The sequence below is a fragment of the Meleagris gallopavo genome, chromosome 1 (assembly GCF_905368555.1).
Source record: "Meleagris gallopavo chromosome 1, MGAL_WU_HG_1.1, whole genome shotgun sequence".
NCBI classification, from domain to species: domain Eukaryota; kingdom Metazoa; phylum Chordata; class Aves; order Galliformes; family Phasianidae; genus Meleagris; species Meleagris gallopavo.
The window spans coordinates 16,116,517-16,139,818 of record NC_139404.1 but is presented as its reverse complement, the minus strand read 5'-3'; the positions used below and the strand labels follow the sequence as shown (position 1 = coordinate 16,139,818).

Genomic DNA, 23,302 nt, shown 5'->3' with positions numbered 1-23,302 from the left:
TATTAATCCTTCCCTTCTCATACTTGTGGTCTTTAGTAATATTATTTATGCAGTACCTACATTTTTGGAAGACTGCATATGGTTATGATCCATAAGTTACCTCAGCAAAAAGTATCAGACTGGTGGTTCTCAGAGAACAAAACTTCTTGCCTATACATTGGCACATACTAATTTTTTTATTCAAAAGATTTTTTTCATTTGAATTCAAACTGTCATTTTTTACTAGTTACTTATCATTAATAATACGATTTTTGTGAACACAGAATATCCTAAATTAGAAACCAAACAAGAATGTGGATCAAAGCTAGAACTGCATAAATCAGTGCAGCGAGCATAAGATTCCAATCTTATAGTTAATATTTTCTAATATTAAAGGTAAGAATTTGTATTATTATCTAAGGCCAAAGATGTTTGTTAAGCATAAGTGAAAAATAAAATAAAATTGGTATCAAAACCAAACTCTTAGCAAGGACAGCATGTCTTAAAATTCTCCATCATAATTATATGAGTCTTAATAGAATTTCTCTGATTCCTGAACCATGCAAAGATGCAATAATATTTGTAAGTAAAGTGAAGCTGAATACTTTGCCTTATTCAATTTACAGGTCATGGAATAGAGTACTCATATAAAGTGACTGCATTTATTGTGAGCATATAACCCAAACAAAGTCTGACATTTATAAAAATCTGTAATCTACAGCTATTTATTTCTTAAATGTTTTTACTTACCAAGGGCATTCATTATGTCCTTTCCCAGAGCTATCAGTGAAACAAGTTACTGCTGCTCTACAATCAGGTACGTGGATTCAACTGCAGTGATAAAAGGGTGGAAGGGGGGTAGAAAGAGAAGACAAAAAATCCACTAGATGAAAAAGGACAGGATTTTAGTTTGACATACGTGCATCACAGAAGTCCAAATGACTGCTAAGTCGAAAGTATTTAGGTCTGAATGCAAATGAAACAGCTTGAAACAGTGTTTCGTGAGAGTGGAAGAGATCTTCTCAAAACTGTCAAATCACTGTTTTAACAACTAAAGCTAGTTTTTAAAAAAAGAAAATAAAATTATTATTATGTTGATAGTGTTCTTACTAAAGTCAATGGATATTTTGCATTACACTTTATACATTACAGGTATACATGTGGCCGTAGTCATTTTCACCTATTTCTTCTCCAAAGTACAAATAACCAAAATAGCAAAAATCGGGTTATTTAACTGAGTCTAAAAGTCCACACTTACAGAAAGTGTATGAGAAATGAGATATAATATGCAACAGGGCTTTCACAAAACTGTAGGAATAAGCATCAGTCCCATGGTTAGCTCTTTAAAGACAATAATACTTCTTTCCACTGAAAAGAGCAATTCTGATCTTTCATTGAAGTTAAACTTACTGCTCATATTTGTTTCATTGAGGTAAACATTTTTGTAATGAATTCACTTTAGCGTTCTCAGATCTCTAATGTAGATGAGAAAATATTTTGTTCATTCACAATAAGCATTATACAAATGGGATCAAGTTCCTCACCACTGCAATTTGAAAGACTTAAGTTTTCTTCATCACATCAGTAGTGTGGGGTTAACTTTGCTTTATACCTTTGAAAGAACAGTGGAAGGAGAGGATGATTGTTTCAAGAAGAGTGTGGTCCCATTTCAAGCCTGGTATTGTAAAAATAGGGCTTCAGAAGATAAATTCACCTAGTGAATGAATTCTCACCTTAGTTTTCAAAAGCACTTCTAAACAACATAGCACTATAGAAATTGTTGTTCACCTTCTGAGAGACTGCAAGCAATACATATTTATTTACAAGAACATGTACTTTAAATGCCATTTGAAAATATATCCAAGCCAAATTAAAGGCTTTTCTAGGACTTTTTACTTTTTCTCATTTCTCTAGGTAAACAGCTACTCAGCTAACCTCAAGCAGGATTTCTTGTGTATAGAAAATTTCTTCTTTGAGAAAATAAGAAAAGGCTATGCAGCAGAAAAGAGTGAGAGGCTTCGTAGACTTCTGCTCAATATAAATAGATACATTTATCTCACGCCCCTCAGCATTTCTGTTTTCTTAGCAGGTAAGTGTGTTAGCTAGGGAAAATCACAGTAGTTTGCAGAATATAACAATGAAATTTGCTTGATATTAATTAGGCAGCCTCTAAGGAGGTAAGTAACGTCAACATAGCTGGACTATAAAACCAACATGAAAGCACTGCAAGAGATATCTGAAAAAATAAAGGTTATCAGAGCTAGAAAAGTGACTGTAATGGAGAAAGAACAGAATTGACTTAATGATCTGAAATCTCAAAGCATGAATATTGCACATTATGCCTCTGTTCCCTCAAGAAAATTATCCTTCAGACTAATGGAAGAATAAAGTTGATTGCAGTAGTAGGAAATATGACAGTGGCAAATGCTGCTTGCACATTGAGAAGAGAATGGAAGCCCCCCACAGACTAACAAGAATAACAACCTTTCATTCAATGAAGCCTCAGAAGGATTTGAAGCTGTCATTTTGCTGGATGAAAGACTAGTGATGTATGCCTCTAAAGCAGTAGGAAAAATACAGAAGAAATCACAGAAGAAAGGTTGCTAAAGCCATCTTATATATAAAAATATATATATAGAAAGTCATCTAAAATCACTAGCTTACCAAACTCTCAGTTACTACAAATAAAACATATTTCTGAAGCAAGAAAAGCCAACTAAAGAACAAGGGAGAAATTTAAAGAGAGGTCTTGTGTGGACACCTCAGAGGTGGGCTTGGGATCTTTTATTCCTCTGAGTCATGCTGAATTTTGATTTTGGGCCACAAGAAGCACGACGTTTTGTAAAAATGTGTTCTGGACTTTAGAAAAACAAGATACAAATGCTTCTTAGGAAACTGTTTGTACCTAATATTACTTGAACTTGCAGTTGCAATGGCTTAAATTGTTGATCAGGTCTCCCCCAAGACCAAATATGCTGTTACCAGAAGTTAGCCAGGACTGCAAAAGTCTAGCTATACATAACTAAGAAGAAAAGCTGCTTCTTTCTAAAACTTATTAGAGTGCAAAATTCATTGGAATTTCATGTAATAGAATTACTAACTGAATGAGGAAACAATAATAACAACCTATGCTACAAAATGCTGAAGATAAGTCATTAAGCACACAGGAAGAATAAAACATGTAAAAGAAGAACAAGTAAAGGAACTGAGCAAATGTAAGAATTAAAGCGATTTTTCTTTGTATAAATACTTTGGTCCTGTGGATGCAAAGGAGTTTCTCCATATGCTTACATATGAAGATCCCATAGAATCCAAGTATGAAAGACTCAATAAATAAAGAAAACACGACAGGGACATTAAAACTATGTATGTTCACTAAGCCACCTTGATCCAAGGTTGGCTAAGTACAGCAGGGAGGATTTTGCTGACAGGCTAAACTTCATTTCAAAACTGATAGGCTGCATAATACAGTACATCAAGTAGTGCTGTGTTAATGCATTTTAAATGTCAGCTTACATGTAGTGGCAGTGCAGAATGAATGAATATCAGACAGCATTCCATCATTTCAACATCTGATCATCAGCAATTCCTCAGGATCAAATCTGATGCAGAGAGGCAACCTCCCTTTCTGGCCATTGGCTGTAAAGGAAGCTCCACATTCACTCCTTCCAAGTCTTTCTTCCGCAGATGCAGGCTATAGAGTGTGCAAATCTACCTTGCTGTTGTACAAGTCATGAAACTACCAATTTTACAAAGCTCAGACCATTTCAACTGACTGACTTTCTATTAGCTTTTCTCCTCAAGGGAATACTTTACAACTAGACATCAAATATGCCGAAGCATAGTATGTAGTTAGTTTTGATGAATATAAACAAGTGATCAAAACCCAGACTACATTTTTTTTTATGTTTGGGGTGTGAAGAAACCCTCATCTGGTCTTTTTTAAACTCAATCCTAATAAATGTGTCTCAGTAAACTCATTAATCACATCATTACAATCTGTAGCATTCCTTTTACAACATGTCCAACATTTTTTTCTTCACAAGTCAAAAAGAATTAATGGAAAGAAATATGTCATAGCTCAGACAGATAAGAAAGGAAACAAAAGAGAAGGACAGCAGCAGCCTGGAAAGTCATCTGTCACCATTTATGGAGTGTCATAAGCTCTTTGAGCATTTTTTCCCTGTGTCAGTTTGCAGGCAGTGGTTCACAGACCATTAGGACCAGAAGACAAGTAGCTAGCAAGATCTCTTGTTTTCAGTGGAAGAAAACAGTAAAGATGGAACAATAAAGATGATAAAAGACAAAAAGAAGACACCTAGTATCCAGGCTTGAGCTCAGATAGAGTTAATTTTCTTCCTAGTAGCTGGTATCCTGATGTGTTTTGGATTTAGGAGAATAATGTTAATAATACACTGATGTTTTAGTTGCTGCTAAGCAGTGCTTATGCAGAACCAAGGACGTTTTAGCTTCTCATGCTGCCCTGCCAGTGAGGAGCTAGGGGTGCACAGGGAGCTGGGAGGGGACAGAACCAGGGCTGTTGACCCAAACTGGCCAAAGAGACATCCCACACCATATGGCACCATGCTCCTGATTGTCCAAAAGTTGGCCAAGGTGGGAGTGGGCGGCACTGTTCAGGGTCTGGTTGGCCATCAGATGTGTGGTGAGCAATTGCATTGTGCATCTCTTCTTTTGTGTATTCTTCTATCATCATTATTGTTTGACCCTCTTTTTCTCTCTTATTAGACTTTATTTCACCTGTGAGTTTTACCCTATTTCCATTTTCTCCCTCATATCATGGGAGTGGAAGTAAGCAAACAGCTATATGGTGCTTAGCTGGCAGCTGGTTTTAACATCCAAGTAAATAAAACACTGAACCTTCAGTGAAAGTTGCTCTTAAATACTCAAAGGTGTTTAGATCTATTCAAAAAAGAACAAATGAACTAAGACATGTGGAACCCTTTCCTGTATTCCAGTTACAGGTGCCAGACAGATTCTGATCCCAAAGTCAAAGCCTATGGTACTGACAACTCTCAAATAGTTTTTCTGCTCTATATAATGAAGCAGTCTAGACACTCATTTTAAAATAGAGTGAAAGCATCATTATAGCAGTTTCAGAATTACTGAGTGACAAAGAATTTGTATGATAGATTTTCACCACAAAAGAACAAAAGGAGACACAGTACATGCTAAAATTGATCTCCAGTAGACGAAACTTATTCAGTTGTGTTACATCTACTGGAGTGCACAATTTAAAAAAAAAAAAAAAAAAAAGAGCATCTTTATGCATAGCTGATCTAAATAGATAAGAATTAAATGCACTTAACTACCAACTGCAGTGGTGTAAGATATAAGTAAAGGGACAGAGAACAGTACTGAGTTACAGTGTTGAGAGAAATGTTATTAATAAGCTTTCTAAATATGAACTGTTTTCTGGTGGATGAACAAGGGAAGGAATAATCCTCTCACTTGTTTTTAGTGTTTAAGGCAACAATTCTGATCATATCACTTTGCTCTCTGTTTGTAAATGTCAGAGAAGCTTCTTAACAATGTGAGAGTTAATTAACTAATTGACTAATTAATCTATTCTTAACAAGAAACTACAGTAGAGCAAAGCCTTCCTTAATAAATTACACAAAATTTTCTGGAAGAGGTAAAAAGTTAAATTTGAGAAGTTTGAAAATACCGATCCCCACAAGAATATTTTTCAGATTTTATTGCCTTTTTACGTTCAAAATCTTCATTCATTTAAAATCAGTTTTTAAATCAGGCGACATTATTAATAATGTTTCAAATTAATGCTGTAAAATCAACATATACTGATTTATAAAACTAAAAAGGTTACTTACCAAGTTATTTTGGGAATGTGTCTATGATTTATGGCAGGTTTGCTTCCAGTCTTTTTCTTTTTGAGTTTGAGTGAGCACAAAAGCAAAGTAAACATCCCCTTAACTTCTGCATTTTATATGCCGTCCTGTAAAAGTATGGATACTTTTAATCATCAATCTGACTTTGGACTAAAATTGCAACTGAATTGACACCTTAGTGAACTTCTGTACAAAGATTTCTGAATTTAAGTTCAGAGTTATTTCAAAACACAAAAGACAAAAGAATTGATTTAACATTGGCCTACAGTTTTGATGCTTTACATCAAATCAAGAAATTACTATGTTTTTTTCTTAGGGAACATTAAGATACACAAAACTGTGTTATTTCTGAGTAAGTTTTTTTTCAATAATCTTGTTTCAGAATCTCGAAAATGCAGATTTGTAATGGATTTGTGTAACAATGATGACACATGACAGTCCAAAGAAAAAAAATAGAAAAGATGCCTTTTATTTTTTTCTGTTGAAACATACAGCGTATTGCAATGATAGGAATATTATTTTTCCCTAAATTAGCCACTTTCACTGACTTACTCATTTAGAAACCCATTTATTTCTAGAAAGACAACTTACTTTGCCTCTTTCCTATCTGGCTCCTTCCTTCAATTTTAAGAAGCAGTTTAAATGTCATTAAAAATGCTTATTTTTATATGGCTAAGCATAACATTCATGAGAATATGCACACCTACCTCCCTATGCTATCACTTCATTTCACCAAATATAAATAAGATATTTTAAAAATAGCCTCTAATTAATTCCTTATTTGGAAATCCTTGATGGTTCTTTCTGAGTGAATAAGGATAAATGACTTAATATAACCTGCAATTAGGACATTTTAAATGCCTAGAATGCACTGTTTCATCTAATTATGTAATTATGGGGTTAAGAATAAAGTCTCCTATTCCATCAAGACGTAGAGAGGAATTAGTTTACAGATATTTGACCTTCAACATTCCATATCATTATGCACAAAATTCTCTCTCAAATGTAATTCCCTTTCATTTATATTATGAAGTGTATAATAATATGAAGAACATAGTAATAATATGAAAGGCATGACAACGTAAACATTGGTTATCTTTTTTGCATCTTCTCACAAATTGGCATTTTCCTCAGTCTTATTCTGACCATAGTCTTCTCTGGATTATGAAGTAAAAGTCAGTTTTGGTTGTCCAACTTCAATCTCATGACTTCATGGATACGGTAGCAATGGTGTAATGAGATCTGTTATTTCTGAAAACGTTTTTCCTTATAGTCCCAAGTACAGAATGGACAACATTAGAAACTCCAACGGAGACAATTTTGGTGAAAATTAAGACAAATATGGTAAAAAGCTGCATATGGCCTTTTTTTTTTTTTCTAGTATTGTTGATAAAAGGCTGAAGCATTGTCCAGAGCTAGGTGGTAAAGCACACAGGGAAGAGGAATGCCTCTGAACTCCTGCTTCTCCTTATAGCAAATGTTTCCCCTCCCATGTGATCCAGAGCTCAGAATTCTCAGACACACAGAAAACTCTAAATGAACTAATTTTTTTTTGTGAACCTACCCTTGCAGAGGTGGTTATTGTACTTGCCCATTTACTAAAAATCCTGGAATCGGTATCATTTTCAACCTGAAGAAAACATTTCAAGTTATTTATAGATACTGAGTCAGAAAAAACAGGAAGATATTTTCTCTTCTCTCTGAACACAACCCTCAGAATCTCCACTGAAGATGCAGTTCACAAGGGAAAATAAGGATGCAGAAGTCATGGGCCAGAAGAGTATGCAGGTGAGATATTGGTTTTTGTACAGAGCTATAGAAGGGAGACCTATTTTTTCTCTCTCTTAGCATTCACACTTCTGTGACTTCACACTTCACACTTTAATGACTTTCCTGAGGACTTACATAATACATCATATAGCCCATAGGTACAAATGAATGCAGCACTATAAAAAGGAGAGCAGTTTATCTGCTCTATAGTGCTACAAAGATGGATTCATTTCTTGAAGATTCCAGAATGTCCTAAATTTAGCAGGGAAATGTTAAATGTCAACATTGCAGTACAGAAATTATGCAGTCATCAGATAATTTTTGAGATAGTTCATGTTTATACATAACAGTGACCATAATGTTTATTTCACTCTGCGATATTATCTGCCAGTTCTTTTTAATCTCTTAGTGTCTGCTTTGCATATTCAAAACCTTGGCCCCACTGCTACCCACTTAGGTCAATGGGAGTTTAATGATTCCCTTAAATAACAGGATCAAGCCCATAATGGCTGTCAAACTAACAAAAATCTGTACTGCCTTTAAGTGAAATGAATGACCTTCTAACTTGCCTTTATGAAAAATGAAGCTGCAACTCTTATATACACACTATACATACTTATATCTTGAATTACCCTACAATTTTGTTCCACTTGCTATCTATCGTTTGTCACGTTACACCACTCTAAGTAGGCACCCTTGCAATCAATAGCATTAAACATCTTCCTTGAGAAATGCATTCTACAATGAATCTCCGTCAAATTGACCAAAGAGAGGTTTAACTCTCACTCCCTCAAAAACCTTTGTCCAAATTTTTAAAACTGAAGTCAAAAGTTATGTAGAGAAGCACAAGCTTTGGATTTATTTTCAGGAGGGCGTAGCAATCACAGGCTTTGCAGAGTTCAGCGAACACTGTGAACTGCATACTTATTACCTTACAGCCCTGAAAGCTGTCGCCTAAACAGAGATTTAGGCCCCTGACCTTAGGCACTCAAGTTGAATCATTTAGATCTTTTTGCTATGGTGCCATAATTCAAATTATTAGCATTTATTGACATATATCACATAAACCTACCTTTCAACTGTCATCCACTTAGATAGATGGTTCCATACATCACTTGTTTAATAATCCATACGCTATTGTCCTTTCATTAATAGTTAACTACGTGTTGGACAATAAATCAGATGAGTGATAGCATACCTTATAGATAATATGGCAGAAAAACTTTAAGATGACAAATGATACATCAGCAGTATCTAGTTCATTGTGTGAGGCTATCAAATATTTTGGGCAAGTTTCTGAAGATGTAAGTTTATCTTTGGATTTTTTTAACCTTTAAAATTGGTATCCCTACTACCTTGTTGTTATAGAAAGGTACTCAGTACGTGGTTACATCATAATTCCATTTTAAGAGTTTCTTTTTCTTGCTTGGCCAAATGCCACAACACCTCAAAGAATTATATGGCCACATGCAATTCAGGGAATAAAAAAGTCTCCAGAAGGAAAAATGCTTGAAATTGGTTCTGGAAAGTAGTTGTCACCTCAAAGCTTATAACACTAGCCCCATAAACACCCAAAATGTGAACCAAAATCTCCTTTGTCAGCAAGAAGATTAAAAGACAATTGGAAGGTGTCTTTGCAGTTAACTATTAAAAGGTAAGAAAAGAATAGTATAAAAGAATGGAAATAATTTACATTTAGTAGTAAACTTGCAGTGTGCAAACCTATAACATTACGTAAGACTTTCAAGAGGGCTCCATAACATGGGGAAAAGTAGTAAATGAATGAATGAATGCAGGTGATGTAAGTAGAAAACAACAGTTTTTTCCATGTAGCTTTACAGATGAAGCTGAAAGGCAAATGTAAAGTAGAGCAGAAATATTCTTGCAGAAAATGCCTATTGCAGACCTGCCCTTTGTCAATTGTAAATGCCATATTGAAATTTACCACAGGCACAATTCCATTATTTTGCTTTGAACATCTTATTCCCCATTTTCAGCCAAACTCACCGTTGTTCCCTACACAGGTATTATTAAAGATTGCAGGTATTCAACCCAAAATTCAGAAGTAAGTATAAAAGATTACTCCTCCGGTGCCACACTTTTGAATTTAAAAAAGTCCCACTGACTTTCCTGGTTGTGCTCATTTTTATGACACTCATAAGAGTACTCCCTTATGGCTGTTATACACTTGATAAGTAGGCAGAGAGCTTCAGTGAAGTCTTTATGGATCCAAATACTGCCTAGCACTATTCACGTTATGGAGTCTGCAGACTCTATAAATGGAGTAAGAAATAACTAATAGCTCATGGCTGAAATCTGGGAAAACTATGCTAATCATCCTTTTGTAAGGTCAAGCAATGGTATGGTGTGATTTTCAAGCCCCAAGCAGTTGCAAAACTCTAGAACCTCAGAAAAGCAGCTGTTTGCTGTTTGTGATGTATTGCGATTTAATGCCCTAAACCTTTCAGCAGAGTTGATTGAACTGCAGAAGGCTAATTGTATTCTTGTTTGCATCAGGCAAAGTATCATCAGCAGGGCAAGAGAGGTGATCTATACGGAATTAGTGGGACCACACATGAAGTGCTTTGTCCCATTCTGTTCTCCTCAGTACCAGACAAACATGGACATAAGGAAAGAGTCCAGCAGAGGGCCACAAAGACAATCAAGGTACTGAGGCATCTCTCCTATGAGGAGAGGCTGGGAAAGCTGGGACTGGTCAATCTGGAGAAGAGGATGCTCAGGGAGATCTCATCCATGTCCATAAATACCTGAAGTGAAGGTGCAAAGAAGATGGAGCCAGGCTTTTTTTTTTTTTTTTTTTTTCAGTAGAGTCCTGTGCCAGGACAAGAGGCTGTGGACAAAACCTGGAACACAGACGTGCCATCTGAACACCAGGCAGAACTTCTGGGCTGTGTGAATGGCTGAGCACTGGCACAGCTGTCTGGAGGCTGCAGATCTCCTCTTGGGAGATCTCCAGAAACCACTTGGCCTTAGCTCTGGGCATCCTGCTCTGGGTGTCCCTGCTGGGGCAGGGGTTGGGCAGAAGGACCAAGCAGTTCATGGCAAACTTGGTTCTGTGATTCAGTAATTACTTAAATGTGCTTTTGTAACACTTTACACTATGATTTCTCAGTACTTGAATAAAACATGTACTAATGGAACAGAAATGTTTCACAATTAAAAATCTGTAGAGAAATGTTTTCTGCAATGTGGAAGGCAGTTACCAACATGATATTTGTATTGAGTGTAGATGTGCAGTAGCTATGTGAAAATTGTCAATTCCCAGCTTTCTCAGCTTAGTTTGACATGGATCTATCCACAGACAGGACAAAACCTTTGAGGTGCACTGGCCCAAAACAAAGCTCATGTTCTACCTTTACATATGCTCCAGACAGCTTCAGCGAAGGAATTCCCCAAGGGCAGAAGGGTGACAGCTGAATGATGCTTATCTTTGCCTTTCTTTACCTCACCCAGTCAGCAGAATCCAAGAGCAAGTCATGGTCCATCAGAAAACCACCACAGAGGACTGGGTCACAACAGTAGGAGATGTTTTTAAAAATTCTGTGGGGAAAAAAAATCAATTTACATTCTATTCAGAAACTGTTCCTTTCCCAAATAAATAAGTGGATTATTCTGAGTGTGAACAAAAAAATATTTTCTTGTTGTGTTACAGATACAGAATTACGATGTATTTTGTATGCACTAATGAGGAAATCCACGATAAGCCTAAATTTGTCGGAGAGTAAAGGTTTGTTCTTGTTTTCTTACTGAGATGGTTAACTTCTTGCAGCCTTTCTTATTTACATTTTAAATAATGAAACAGCCACGAGTAGCAGGCACTTTTCCATTGCTGCTCTGTGCAAAAAGAATATTAATAACATTATTAATAAAGCTAGGAAGACTGCAATAAAATGTCTCTGCACTTGAAACAAAGGAGCATCTTGAAGAACTCAGCAGATTTTCTGCTGTAAGCAGAACTGATAACACAAATATGATTAAAATGTTCTCTGCTAGTAGATTAGAAATGCCAATTTATGTAACAGAAACTGCCTAAAGTATAGGCACATTTGTTCAAAGACACTGCATTCCCAGTCAGTTACCAAGTGCTTGCTTCACTGCCTGGTGCTCAATTCCCTTCTCACTTAAGCTGCTACAAATCAGGATGTAGTAAATGTCTCTGTGGTCTCCACCAGTGCAAACCTTTGCAGAGCCAGGAAATATAGGATCTGTGGAGAATGTAGGTCGGTGGTCCAGAAAAGAGAGAAAATCTCAGCACAATACCAGAAGTTGTACTCAAAAGATTTCAGTGCTGATTTATGTTCTCACCAATCCTTTTGCATTTCATTGTCTTTCTGAGTATGTTTTTGCAGTCTTAATTGTGATGCAAGCAGGAGTAATGCCATTTACTTCTGCCTCAAATGTTTCATACTGCAGAAGCCTCTTTTTTTTTTTTTTTTTTTTTGGTACAGAAGTTGCCTTACCAGTTGATGTCTTCATCCATGCTTGAATTTCTCTGTACTCCTACAAAGAAAGTAATAAATGTTGCAGAAGAAAAATGAGACTTAGGTACCCAACTTCTGCTGGTTTCCAGTTGCAGATCACACTGATCTCATAGCATCTGTGAAAACGTTCTCACATGATCTATTGATGACAAGCATACATATGCTATACAGTGGATTACACATATATTGCAGGACTATAGATGTGTGGAAACAGCTGGAATAGTGTTAATGCATTCTGACACTTTCATTTGGGGTGGACAGTGACAGTTTTTAAAATACTACAACTTGCCATCAGGAAAATAACTAAAAGGATATATTAAATCCATGCTTCAAAGTCTGCAAATAGCATCTTACTTCTTTTCACAGTGCTTGAGGACATATTAGCTCAGGACATCACAAGCAATTTATTTCATCTGATATATGCTCTGTATTTTGTCTGGAGCGTAAAAATAAAATAAAATTTAAAAGCTTGAATGGCGGCAACAAAAGGTTCAGAAAGTGTCTTATATTTTAGTTTCAACTGTGTTCCTTCCCTGAGTGGTTTGTAAGAAATTCTGTAATAGAGGTAGGAACACAAGAATCGAGCATAGAAAAAGGGCTGTAGTAGGTACAGCACAGCATCAAAATAGTAAAGGAAGAAGAGGTGAAGGAGGAAAAGGAAAATGATGATGCCTGACAGAGGAAGAAAGTTCATTTTTCACCTGCTTTGTTGACCAGATATGCATCTCTCTGACTCCCCCTGATACCTACAAATTGCCTTCCAAACTGCCAACCTCTCTGATTCACTGCTTTTCTTTCTCTTCATCCCACTCTTTATTGCTTGGTCTTCTAGAATATAGCCAGTAAGATTTGTTATTCAATATGAGCCTGAATTAGACACCACTAAGCCTGAACACTTAAAAATTCCTGGAGTCTTATTTATGCTGTACTGTCTTCTCAGTAATAGATATTAACTCTTGTGGTATAGAGTGCATCACAGTTTTAGATCTACTACTGTAAATACATAATTTATCAAGTTCTCTGTATAGAAAGTCTTGCATCATATATACATAGAGCACGTGGTGGAAACACAGAGGAAAAAAGGACATAACCCACAATCTATAACAGAATTCTAAGCATGCTTTTATGGCTGCCCTGCAGATTCTAACTTCAGAGCTGCACTCAATCTTTCCCCTTTTCCCCCTCAGAGCCACAGCACAGCCAGTGCACCAATCAATTGTTTGTTCAAGTCTGAGGGCTCAGAAAGCAGAGAAGAGAGATCAAGACTCAGAAAACCACAAGAGAGAATACACTGCAGCCCCTCTCATTGTTCCTCTCTGCAGATTGGACTGTGGGTTGCATGAATTTGTTGCACTTCAGTTGGGATTGTTACACACGTAGACAATACAGGATCCATCCAGAACTGTGGACGTACTCAGTACTATTATAAAAATAACAATAAGAACTGACCATCCAGGTGCATATCCTAGGGCAAATGTTTTCAAAGGTGCATACGGTGAAAGAGGGTATACCTCTATGAACTGGGGAGCCTGCTTTGTGTTACAGATTCCATCTTATTCTCTGTACAGACAATGCAGATAAACTGTCATAACACATCACTCCCCTGGACACTTCATACCAATACTGATGATTATTGGTAATTCACTGAAGAATAGCAACCCAAAGGTGGGTTCCCCAGCACAAATCCCAGCTTATTGCCATAGCCATTAAGATAAATCTTCTGTTGTTTTCTTTTAGATCCCCCTGTAGTAGAAAAGGAAGAGAATATCACAGAGCCTGGTTGTTTTGAGGCATAGGTTCAAATATTCTGGTGCTCTGAAATGCTGAATCATGTCTAAAACTCAGCTTCATAGATAAGTCTTTATTCCTAGCTCTAATGACTCTACCATAGCAAGTACTATTCATGCAAAACTGAACTGCTTTTGCCGAGAGAACATAAAACATCAGCAAATACAAGAGATGCAGAGAATTGATAGCTTATTAAGAGGTAGCAAACTGTCATAGCAAATCAAGGAAAGCACAGGCATGATCCTACAGCCACCTAATTTCCAAGCAATTCCAACTCTGCAATTCAGCTACAAGAAAATTGCTTCCCACATAGCTTGATTACCAACCCAAAGCCCAAAGCCAGCAATCAGTGCCCTAATCCAGCTGGCCTTGCGGCGCAGCAGGCCGTATGCCCTGAAGAGCAAGGGCTGGGTGAGGGCTCCCATCTCCTCAGATCTTCATGGGACAGTGCAAATGAAGGAATAAACATTAAAGGGAGGCTTAAGGCTTCAGATCACATGGGCAAAAATTCCCACAAGGGGAAAGCTAGCACTTCCAATGACTACTGAGTCCCCAGACATCTTAAAATGTCACGGAAGGGTATTCATATAAATGATATGCTAGCAACTTCTAAATACAGACTGTCCCAGACTGACAGAATGTACCCCAGAGGCCAGAGCCTTCAGTGGATAGCACTTTCCAAAATGAATTCAAGGGCAACAAATCAGCATCTCCTGGGAAAAGAACAAAGAATTTCTCAAGGGAAAAATACTGATACAGGTTAGATATTTCTGCCATTGGTTCAGAGCAATTCAAAAGGGGAATGAGAGCGTACAAAAAAGGGGAGGATTTTACACTACAATCAAGAAGGCAGTACACAGATGAATAAGCAGTACTGCTAACAGTATGAGGCTCTGAAACTCTTATGGGTAAACACAACCAAAGACATCTGGATGGGCTGAAATTTCAAGTGCATGCTGGGAAAAAGCATTTCTGCAATCAAATGAATAGAAGTCTAAAAGATAAGCTATATGTGGCTGTGTGACCTACATTTTTAGTCAAGGTTGTCAGTCAGGCTGGCTTAAAATACATGTAAAGATTGCAAACTGCTTGCAGAAACACCTAAAGTCCACTGCATGTCTCAACATCTCGTTTAATTTAACGACTAGATATACACACCTTCCCTCTTCCCTAATCCATGGCAAACACAGGAATTCACTGGCATATTAAGTGTACAACTCATCAGCAAACAGTATGTGTTCAAACTGCTATAACATTCAGTGGATTACATCTGGAAATGACAGTGTATACATATGTAGTAACTGTGATGAAAGGACAACCCTAGAATATTCTAAATTCAGAAGAAAAAAAAAATGCTTTAAGGACAGTTGCTTGTTGTCTAATGAAAACATTGCATTGGTGAATATTTGTTACAGAAGTTGTAGACTTCACTACATTGAAAACCTTTCAAAGATTCACAGCCACAGAAGAAGCATTAAAATCAAAAACAGAAAAATATCTTCAAAGTGCAAGAAAGCCCCATAGACTCTTGCCAAGCACCTAATGACTTCATGTGAAGCACATTAATGCACAGGAAATTCTTTCTACTCACCTTATTGAAGAAGAAGCTCTTGCATATGACTGAATTCATCATTCACAGACATAAATATTTTTCAGAGCTATTCCATGTATGTAAATATGTTGACATTAATGGTTTATAAAATATATGGATGTGTATCTATATACAGGAACAGAAGCTGGAAGAGAGCTTTTTTCCTCTCAATATATTGAAAAGAAGAGCCTGACTGGTTGCAGATTCACTTCTAAGTGATGCAAAACTTCCCGTGTAGACAGTTAAAAGGCTTTTACTATGTCATCATGACAAAACAACAAAGTTCTAAAAACACAGCTTGGCTAACTTGTGTTAATGAAGAATAGTCATAATGCTTCTCCAAGCACTTAAGGGTGCAGAAATAGATGCCAAAGACTGTCCATTAAATAACTCAAAATCCATAGATACTCAAGAGTTAATAATCTACTGTATCAAAGAAAAATAAGATGCCAGACTTAATGCAATACGTTAGAGAAAAAGTGTTCAGTAATAATAAGGGTGTTTTGTTTTGTCTAAAAAAAAAATATTTCTACATTATCAAATTAGATGGATTGTTACAGTCGTCCAGTTTGACTTCTTATATACCAAATATCAGCTTCTTGGTAAATAGAAGTGTAAATCCAGACTTGGGGTTAGATTTAAAAAGATCGGGAACAGAATCTCTAATAATTAGCTGGAGGGTAAAGGCTGGAGGGGGGCGGGAGTGATGTTTTGTAGTTGGTGATGGTGGTTTTGTTTTGCTTTGTTTTTTCTGTCTCTGATGGGTAATTGCATCCAACCATGTTTTTTTTCTCCCACTAGATCAAAGGAACTTTTGCTTCTGAACTCTCTCCCTTGTTTAAGTACTTCTTGACCTTGGCAAAGATAAAACCAAATTTATCTTCCCTCTTCCTGAGGGCAGGCTTTCCAGGTCTGATTTTGTTCTTACAGCTTCAGCTCTCTCTCTGTCCAAGATCACTACTTCCCGTTGATGTTTCAATGTTCTGCAGATTTCCCTAATACTGGGGAAGGAATAAAACCTTCTTTTGTTTATGCTTGACATTCCTCTGCTTCCTAATCAAAAGACCATGAGCATATGGGGGATTTCAACCACCCAGATATCTGCTGGGAAAGCAACGATGTGGGTGGCAAGCAATCCCAGAGACTCCTGGAGTGTTCTGAAAGTAACTTCCTAGTCAAAGTATTAGACAAACCAACCAGAGGAAAAGCACTACTGGACCTGGTGCTCACTATCTCATAGGAGCTCATTAAAGAGTTGAAGGTTGGAGGCACTCTGGGCTGTAGTGACCATTCCCTGGTAGAGTTTGTGATCTTGAGGAGGATGGGCCTGGCAAAAAGTGAAGTTGGGATCCTGAACTTCAGAAGAGCAAGCTTCAGGCTGTTTAAGGGATTACTGGGCAAGATCCCCTGGGAAGTTGTCCTTAAAGACAAAAGAGTGAAGCAAAGACGGTAACTCTTTAAGAATACCTTTCTGAGAGCACAGGAGCTCTGTTCCCCAGTACAGGAAAAATAAGCAGAGGAGGCAGGAAACTGGCACGGCTCAGCAAGGACCTGCTGGTCAGACTGAGGGGTAAGAAGGACATGTACAGAAAGTGGAAGCAGACAGGAGTAGCCTGGGAAGAATACAAGGAAGGATCTGGACAGGCAGAGATGAGATCAGGAAAACCAAGATGGAGATGGAAGTGTACATGCTGAGGGATGTAAAAAACAAGAAGGGGTTCTTCAGGTCAGAAGAAACAGGCCAAAGAGAGCATATCCCCTCTGATAAACGAGAAGGGAGAATTAACTTCAACAGACATGGAAAAAGCTCAGTAAGTTCTTCACCTCAGTCTTTGCTGGTAGCCAGGCTTCTCATATCTCTCACATCAATGACCCTCACTTCCCTGAACCTGTAGGTAGAGGAAAAGGGCCAAGAAGATTCCAAAGGGCTGGAGCACATCTCCTATAAAAACAGGCTGAGGGAGCTGGGCTGTTCAGCCTGGAGAAGGGAAGGTACTGAAGAGACCTTATTGCAGCCTTCCAATACTTAAACAGGAGGGAAATCAAACTTTTTACACAAATAGCTAGTGATAGGACAAGGGAAAACGGTTTTAAACTAAAAAAAAACAACAAAAATACATTAGATGTTGGGGAAATTGTTCATAGAGAGAGTGTTGAGATGCTGGAACAGGCTGCCCAGAGAAGTTGTGGATGCCCCATGCTTGGAGACATTCAAGGCCACGTTGGATGAGGCCCTGGGCAACCTGATCTAGTGGCTAATTTAGTGCCTGATTTAGTGGCTAAATGGAACCCTGCCCATGGAAGGGGAGTTGGAACCAGATGACCTTTGAGGTCCTTTCCAACCCATGCCATTCTATGATTCTATGATTTTTAACCGCTGCAGCATCCTGAGAATTCATTATGAGAAGAGGAAATGTGACTTTTTACAGAAGAGTGTTCAGGAAGATGCAAGGCCACAAATTAGAAGAACAAGTAAAGTCTTTCTCTTTCTGATACAGTATGCTAATCTTTTCTTTTTCCCCATTTCTTAGCACCCCTTTTCAAGCCCTGTAGTCTCTCTGAAAATATTTGGGAAAATCTCCAAATAGCATGCAATTTGGAAAACAGCTACAGATTTTCTAACATAATCTCATAACTCAGTGCCATGATGAAGACAAACTAGTTTTCCTCCCTGATACTCGCATAATTTCTGCTTCTGGATTATTCTGAACATTTCCTCTGTTCCACATTACATGCAACTACATCCTATTGTACATTTCATTTTCTTTGATTTCCATTGATATGTAATTTCATACAAAGAAATAATCAATTTTTTTCAGAACTATCTCTCAGATCAAGATCTTTTTGATGATATCCAGCAATTTCCTGAGCAAAATATTCTCCCATTTTTACTTTTCTGTTACTATTCTTTTCTGTAGTCACTAGTAACTCTTTTTAACTTGTTTCTTTTCTTCAGTGCTACCCTCTCTTTTCTTTAGCTGTTCTTTGCTTTCTTTTTAAACACTTAGGTTTTCAAATTAACTTTGATCTCTGTGTGTGGGTTGTTTGGGAGAGGATTTCTTTTTATCTCTGTTGTATGTCTGCACCTTTTCTCCATTAAACTTCCAAACCTATAAATTATTGCGGAACTTATTTCTATTTTCCTCTCAGTGCTTCCAGCCACAGAGAATTCACACTGACTTTAGACTTACTGTTTTAAATTGTCCAAGACTTTTATCATTCTCTTCTTTTTCAAAAAGGCTGTTAATATTTTAGGGATGTTTTTTGACCACAGATATACATCCATATCTCCAGGTGTCTTCAGTGGAAGTCTATTGGCATATTTCAGGGATGAATTTGACTATCAGTCAACAATCTAAGATAAAATATTTTCTAGCGCACCAAGTATGTTTTTTCCACTGTCATATCCACATATATACATCTGTTGTGTCTCGCTTAGGGAATACAGTAAGAGACATCTTGCAAGCCAGGCCTTTGAAACAACAGAAGCATCATTCTGCTAAAAAATTAAAGCAAAACCTTATTCAAAACCTTATTTGGGATATCTGGAAATACAGACAAAATGTAAGTAACAAACACATATTAAAAAAACCAGCATAATGGCTCTATCATTTGGCATTTTAAAGGTGTGTGTGGATTTTGGGCTAGTGAGAACATACATAAGTACAGTTCTTCGACCTAGGCTTCACAGGGAGAACTGCTCACAGCCTTGATCAGTTTTCAGTACATGAAACCATCTTTATCTTCCACCAAGTCCTCCACCAAGATTTAAAATACCATCTTTTTGGTATGCATACACTCCCTGTGTTACAGCTCCTGGGAGTAGATCACCCTAAATGCTCGTTGGCCCTTGCATAATTTCAACCCCCTACCACTTAAATGCTTACACATGTTTAAACTGCTTGTTCTCAGCTCTGTGATATGTTCCTCAAAAAAAGAGGAATTCATTTGGATGTCCTAGAAGAAGGGGATATTGCTTTTTTTCTCCTGAGGAACAGTGAATGTTCAGATGGAGAGCAGATGGAGCAGGCAGCCCTCAGCAGCAGCAGGAAGAGTTCTTATTGAGACCAGAAGGAATAATGCAGAGTTTGCTGCAACACAGTGACTTTCTGAGTTAGCTGAACACAAGCCAGAATGCAATGTCTTGCAGCAGGCAGAAGAAAATTATTTAAAAAGCTTAAAAAGCAATCTAAGCCTATATATTCTATATATATATATTGGTGACTTAGAGGCCTTCTTAGGGAAGATCAGTAGAGGGAAACATTTAAGTGGATCGCCTTCAATGTTCTGGCTAGTTCAAGGTCTCTGCCTGGAAATCTCTTCCCTCACTGGTCTGCACGTTTTTTTAGAATGTGAGAGGACATGAAGGAGGAGCTCCCCACACAACCGTTAAAAAAGAGTTAGAATTTAAGGTCTCAGTTTCCCATGCATCAAAGCATTAAGGCGTGATTACACAGCACGCAGGTTTGCAGCTCAACACCTCCACAGGCATAGGCACAGGCCCATATTTATTTTGCTTCACTGGCATGAGGCCTCAGCCTCCCCTGTTTGCTGTAAGAAATGCTTCTGCTTTGTGTTAGCCCCCAACACTTCCTCTGAACAATACTAACTCCTTTATCCAATGATCTCTCCAGGGAAAGAACAGATTCACAAAAACACTCAATTTAGAGTCTCTAACACTCAAGAGTTCACCAGACCACAACAGAACTATTTTTCTTAATTACTAAATGTGAGACTTGGCCTTAATATTAAATCATGTTTTCCTTGAAGAGAAAAGCATTGCTTTATATTAATTGTAACAATAAAACAAATGCAAGGCACTATAATGTTGGAATGGATTCACATGCAAACATTCTCCAAAAATAAAAGTGCTAAATTACACTTTATTGCATTAGCTATGTACAGTGCAGTTTTTATAACAATGATATATTGAATTAATACAAATTTTCATAGGCTTGAATGAATTCTGTGCTGAATCAGGAAGGCATTTTTTTATTTTCTAGAAGTAACTGGTCTCTTCATCAAGAAAGCAATTAATACTCCCCTGATTGTTGTATGCAATTAAGGGATATGTCATGCACAAACAAATTCTTTTCACTGATGGATAATTCTACTCCATGTTGTCTCTATATTCTTGGCTCAAAAATAGATTGGTTGAGATAATAATCACATTTAAAGAAAAACATCTCAGCAATTTTACACTAGCAATCTCCACTCAAGCTACCTATCCATTTCCTTTTGCAGGGAGGAGGTGATACAAATATAGTTTCTTAAACATCATGGTTTGAGGCTATTTTCACAGTGGTCCTCAGTGCTCAGGATATACATTCGTCTCAATGAAAGAATAAATATTCTTAGAATAAACTCCAGTCTTCATGACATCTAATAAGAGTTCATTTGATTCAATTATGAGTTGTGATTCAGGAATGAGACTCGAATGAATGCTAGTCATGAGTAAATCCCTTCAATTTTTAGATCATGCTTGTTTTGTTGACATCTTTAATAAATCAGGTAGAATATTTACATTTTTCTATTCAGAATGGAAACTATTGAATATTTAAAAGATCTGTGTCTGCTCCTTGCTAAAAATCTATGTTAGATAAATAAAACATAATCATCTATTCCCTGTGCCAAACCTGACTTTATGGTTACAACAGTAAAAGATACTTTACAGGGAGAAGCTATACTCTTGGTTCTCTAGAAACATTTCCTAAAGGTAAAATTGATAGCATTTAATTTTAAGAACAAAAGACACATTAAACATAGTTTGAATAGGACATGAGCTCATTTGAAATTCTTGCCACAGTTGCTCAGTCTTTGTAAATCAGTCCTTGATTTTTTGAAATGTTTAATATTCCCTCCAACCTAGCAACCAGTCCAAAATATTTGTTTTTAATAATAATAATTTCAGCACAGTCCCTCAATGTCTTATTTACTTTTGAACAGAATATAGAAGCAAAATGAATTTAAAATAACAGTTATTTTTCGCCTTCATGGAATAGCATTTCTATTAGTACAGGGGGAAATAAATCACTGAAAATACCATTTTGGTATTCAGTACATCAAACAATTATTTTTAGCTAATCGCTCATTTGGTTTTGTTCATAAAGATTTTAAAGTTGGTTTAAGGGAGGAAACCTTTACCCTCAGCCAATTGGTAGGGACAGCCTTATGCCCACATTGTCCAGACCACTGTACAGTCATCCTCTTGGCATATAGCTGTATTGTGCCTCAGGTAGCACAAGAAATGGCAAAGAAGTTGTTACACAACATTTAGCACCTCCACAACTAAAAGGCTCACTGACACAGACCACGAGATACCTCTCTATTCTATTTAACACACTACAAATATTTTCCTCTCGTTCTTCAATTTCTACTCACAGGAATGCTATGAGGTCCTCAATCAATGTTAGTATTTATTCAGAAAATTTTATCTTTTCTAGCCCCTCTAGACCTTTCGTGCCAAGCTCAGGAAACGAGGGCATGTCACCTGGGAAGAATACAGGGATGCCATCCAGACTTGCAGATGTGGGATCAGGAAAGCCAAGGCACAGGCAGAAATGAACTTGGCAAGGGACATGAAAAACAATAGGAAGACTTTCTACAGGTACATTGGCCAGAAGAGACAGGTCAAAGTGAGTGTACCTCCTTCGGTAAATGTAAAAGGAGAACTGGCTTCAATGGACAGAGAGAAGGCTGAGGTACTGAATGAGTTCTTTTCCTCGGTCTTCACTGGTGGCCAGGATACCAGTACTTCTCACGTCCCTGAGCCCTGCATCTCTAAACCTCTAGGTGGAGACCAGGGCAGTAAATTCCGCCCCCCACTGTGAGGGCAGAGCAGGTCCAAGACCGCCTCATGAGACTGAATGCGTACAAGTCTATGGGGTCGGATGGCATGCATCCCAGGGTTCTGAAGGAGCTAGCTGAGGTGGTTGCTGAGCCGCTCCCCAACATATTTGAAAAGTTGTGGTGTCAGGTGAGGTCCCAGACGACTGGAGGAGGGGTCACATCACTCCCATTTACATGAAAGGGAGCAAGGAGGATCCCGGGAACTACAGGCCAGTGAGTCTCACCTCTGTGCCTGGTAAGATCATGGAACAGATCCTCCTGGATGACATGCTTGATCACATGAGGAATGAGTGTGTGATCTGAGACAGCCAGCATGGCTTCACCAGGGGAAGGTCATGCTTAACCAATCCGGTGGCCTTCTATGATGGAGTGATGGCATTGGTAGACAAGGGAAAGGTGGCCAATGTCATTTATCTGGACTTGAGCAAGGCCTTTGACATGGTCCCCCACCACATCCTTATCTCCAAATTGGAGGAATGTGGATTTGATGGGTGGGCCACTCGATGGATAAGAAATTGGTTGAAAAGCCAGAGGCAGAGGGTGGTCATCAATGGCTCTATGTCCAGGTGAAGGCTGGTAACGAGCAGCATCCCCCAGGGGTCTGTCTTGGGACTCTTGGTGCTCTTTAACATCTTTATCAGTGACATCAATGACAGAATCGAGTGCACCCTTAGCAAGTTTGCTGACGACACCAAGCTGAGTGGTGTGGTTGACATGGTGGAAGGAAGGGATGCCATTCAGAGGGACCTCAGCAGGCTAGAAAGATGGGCCCAGGTGAACCTGATGAAGTTCAACACGGCAAAGTGCAAAGTTTTCACTTGGGCCAGAGGAATCCTAGGCATCCATACAGACTGGAAGGAGTGGTCCTTGAGAGCAGCCCTGCAGAGAAGGACCTGGGGGTCCTGATAGATGAAAAGCTTAACATGAGCTAACAGTGTGCTCTTGCAGCTCAGAAA

At 37.9% G+C, this 23,302-nt stretch overlaps 1 long non-coding RNA gene across 1 annotated transcript; it reads right to left on the bottom strand.

The window, feature by feature from the left end:
- Positions 1-734: 734 nt before the first annotated feature.
- On the bottom strand, positions 735-15,708 carry LOC146545211 (uncharacterized). The gene is made up of 5 exons (XR_014881232.1): positions 15,498-15,708; positions 12,098-12,137; positions 10,991-11,177; positions 5,829-5,953; positions 735-810 (listed from the first exon to the last, which is right to left on the bottom strand). It is a non-coding gene; the product is annotated as an uncharacterized LOC146545211 (long non-coding RNA).
- Positions 15,709-23,302: the final 7,594 nt, after the last annotated feature.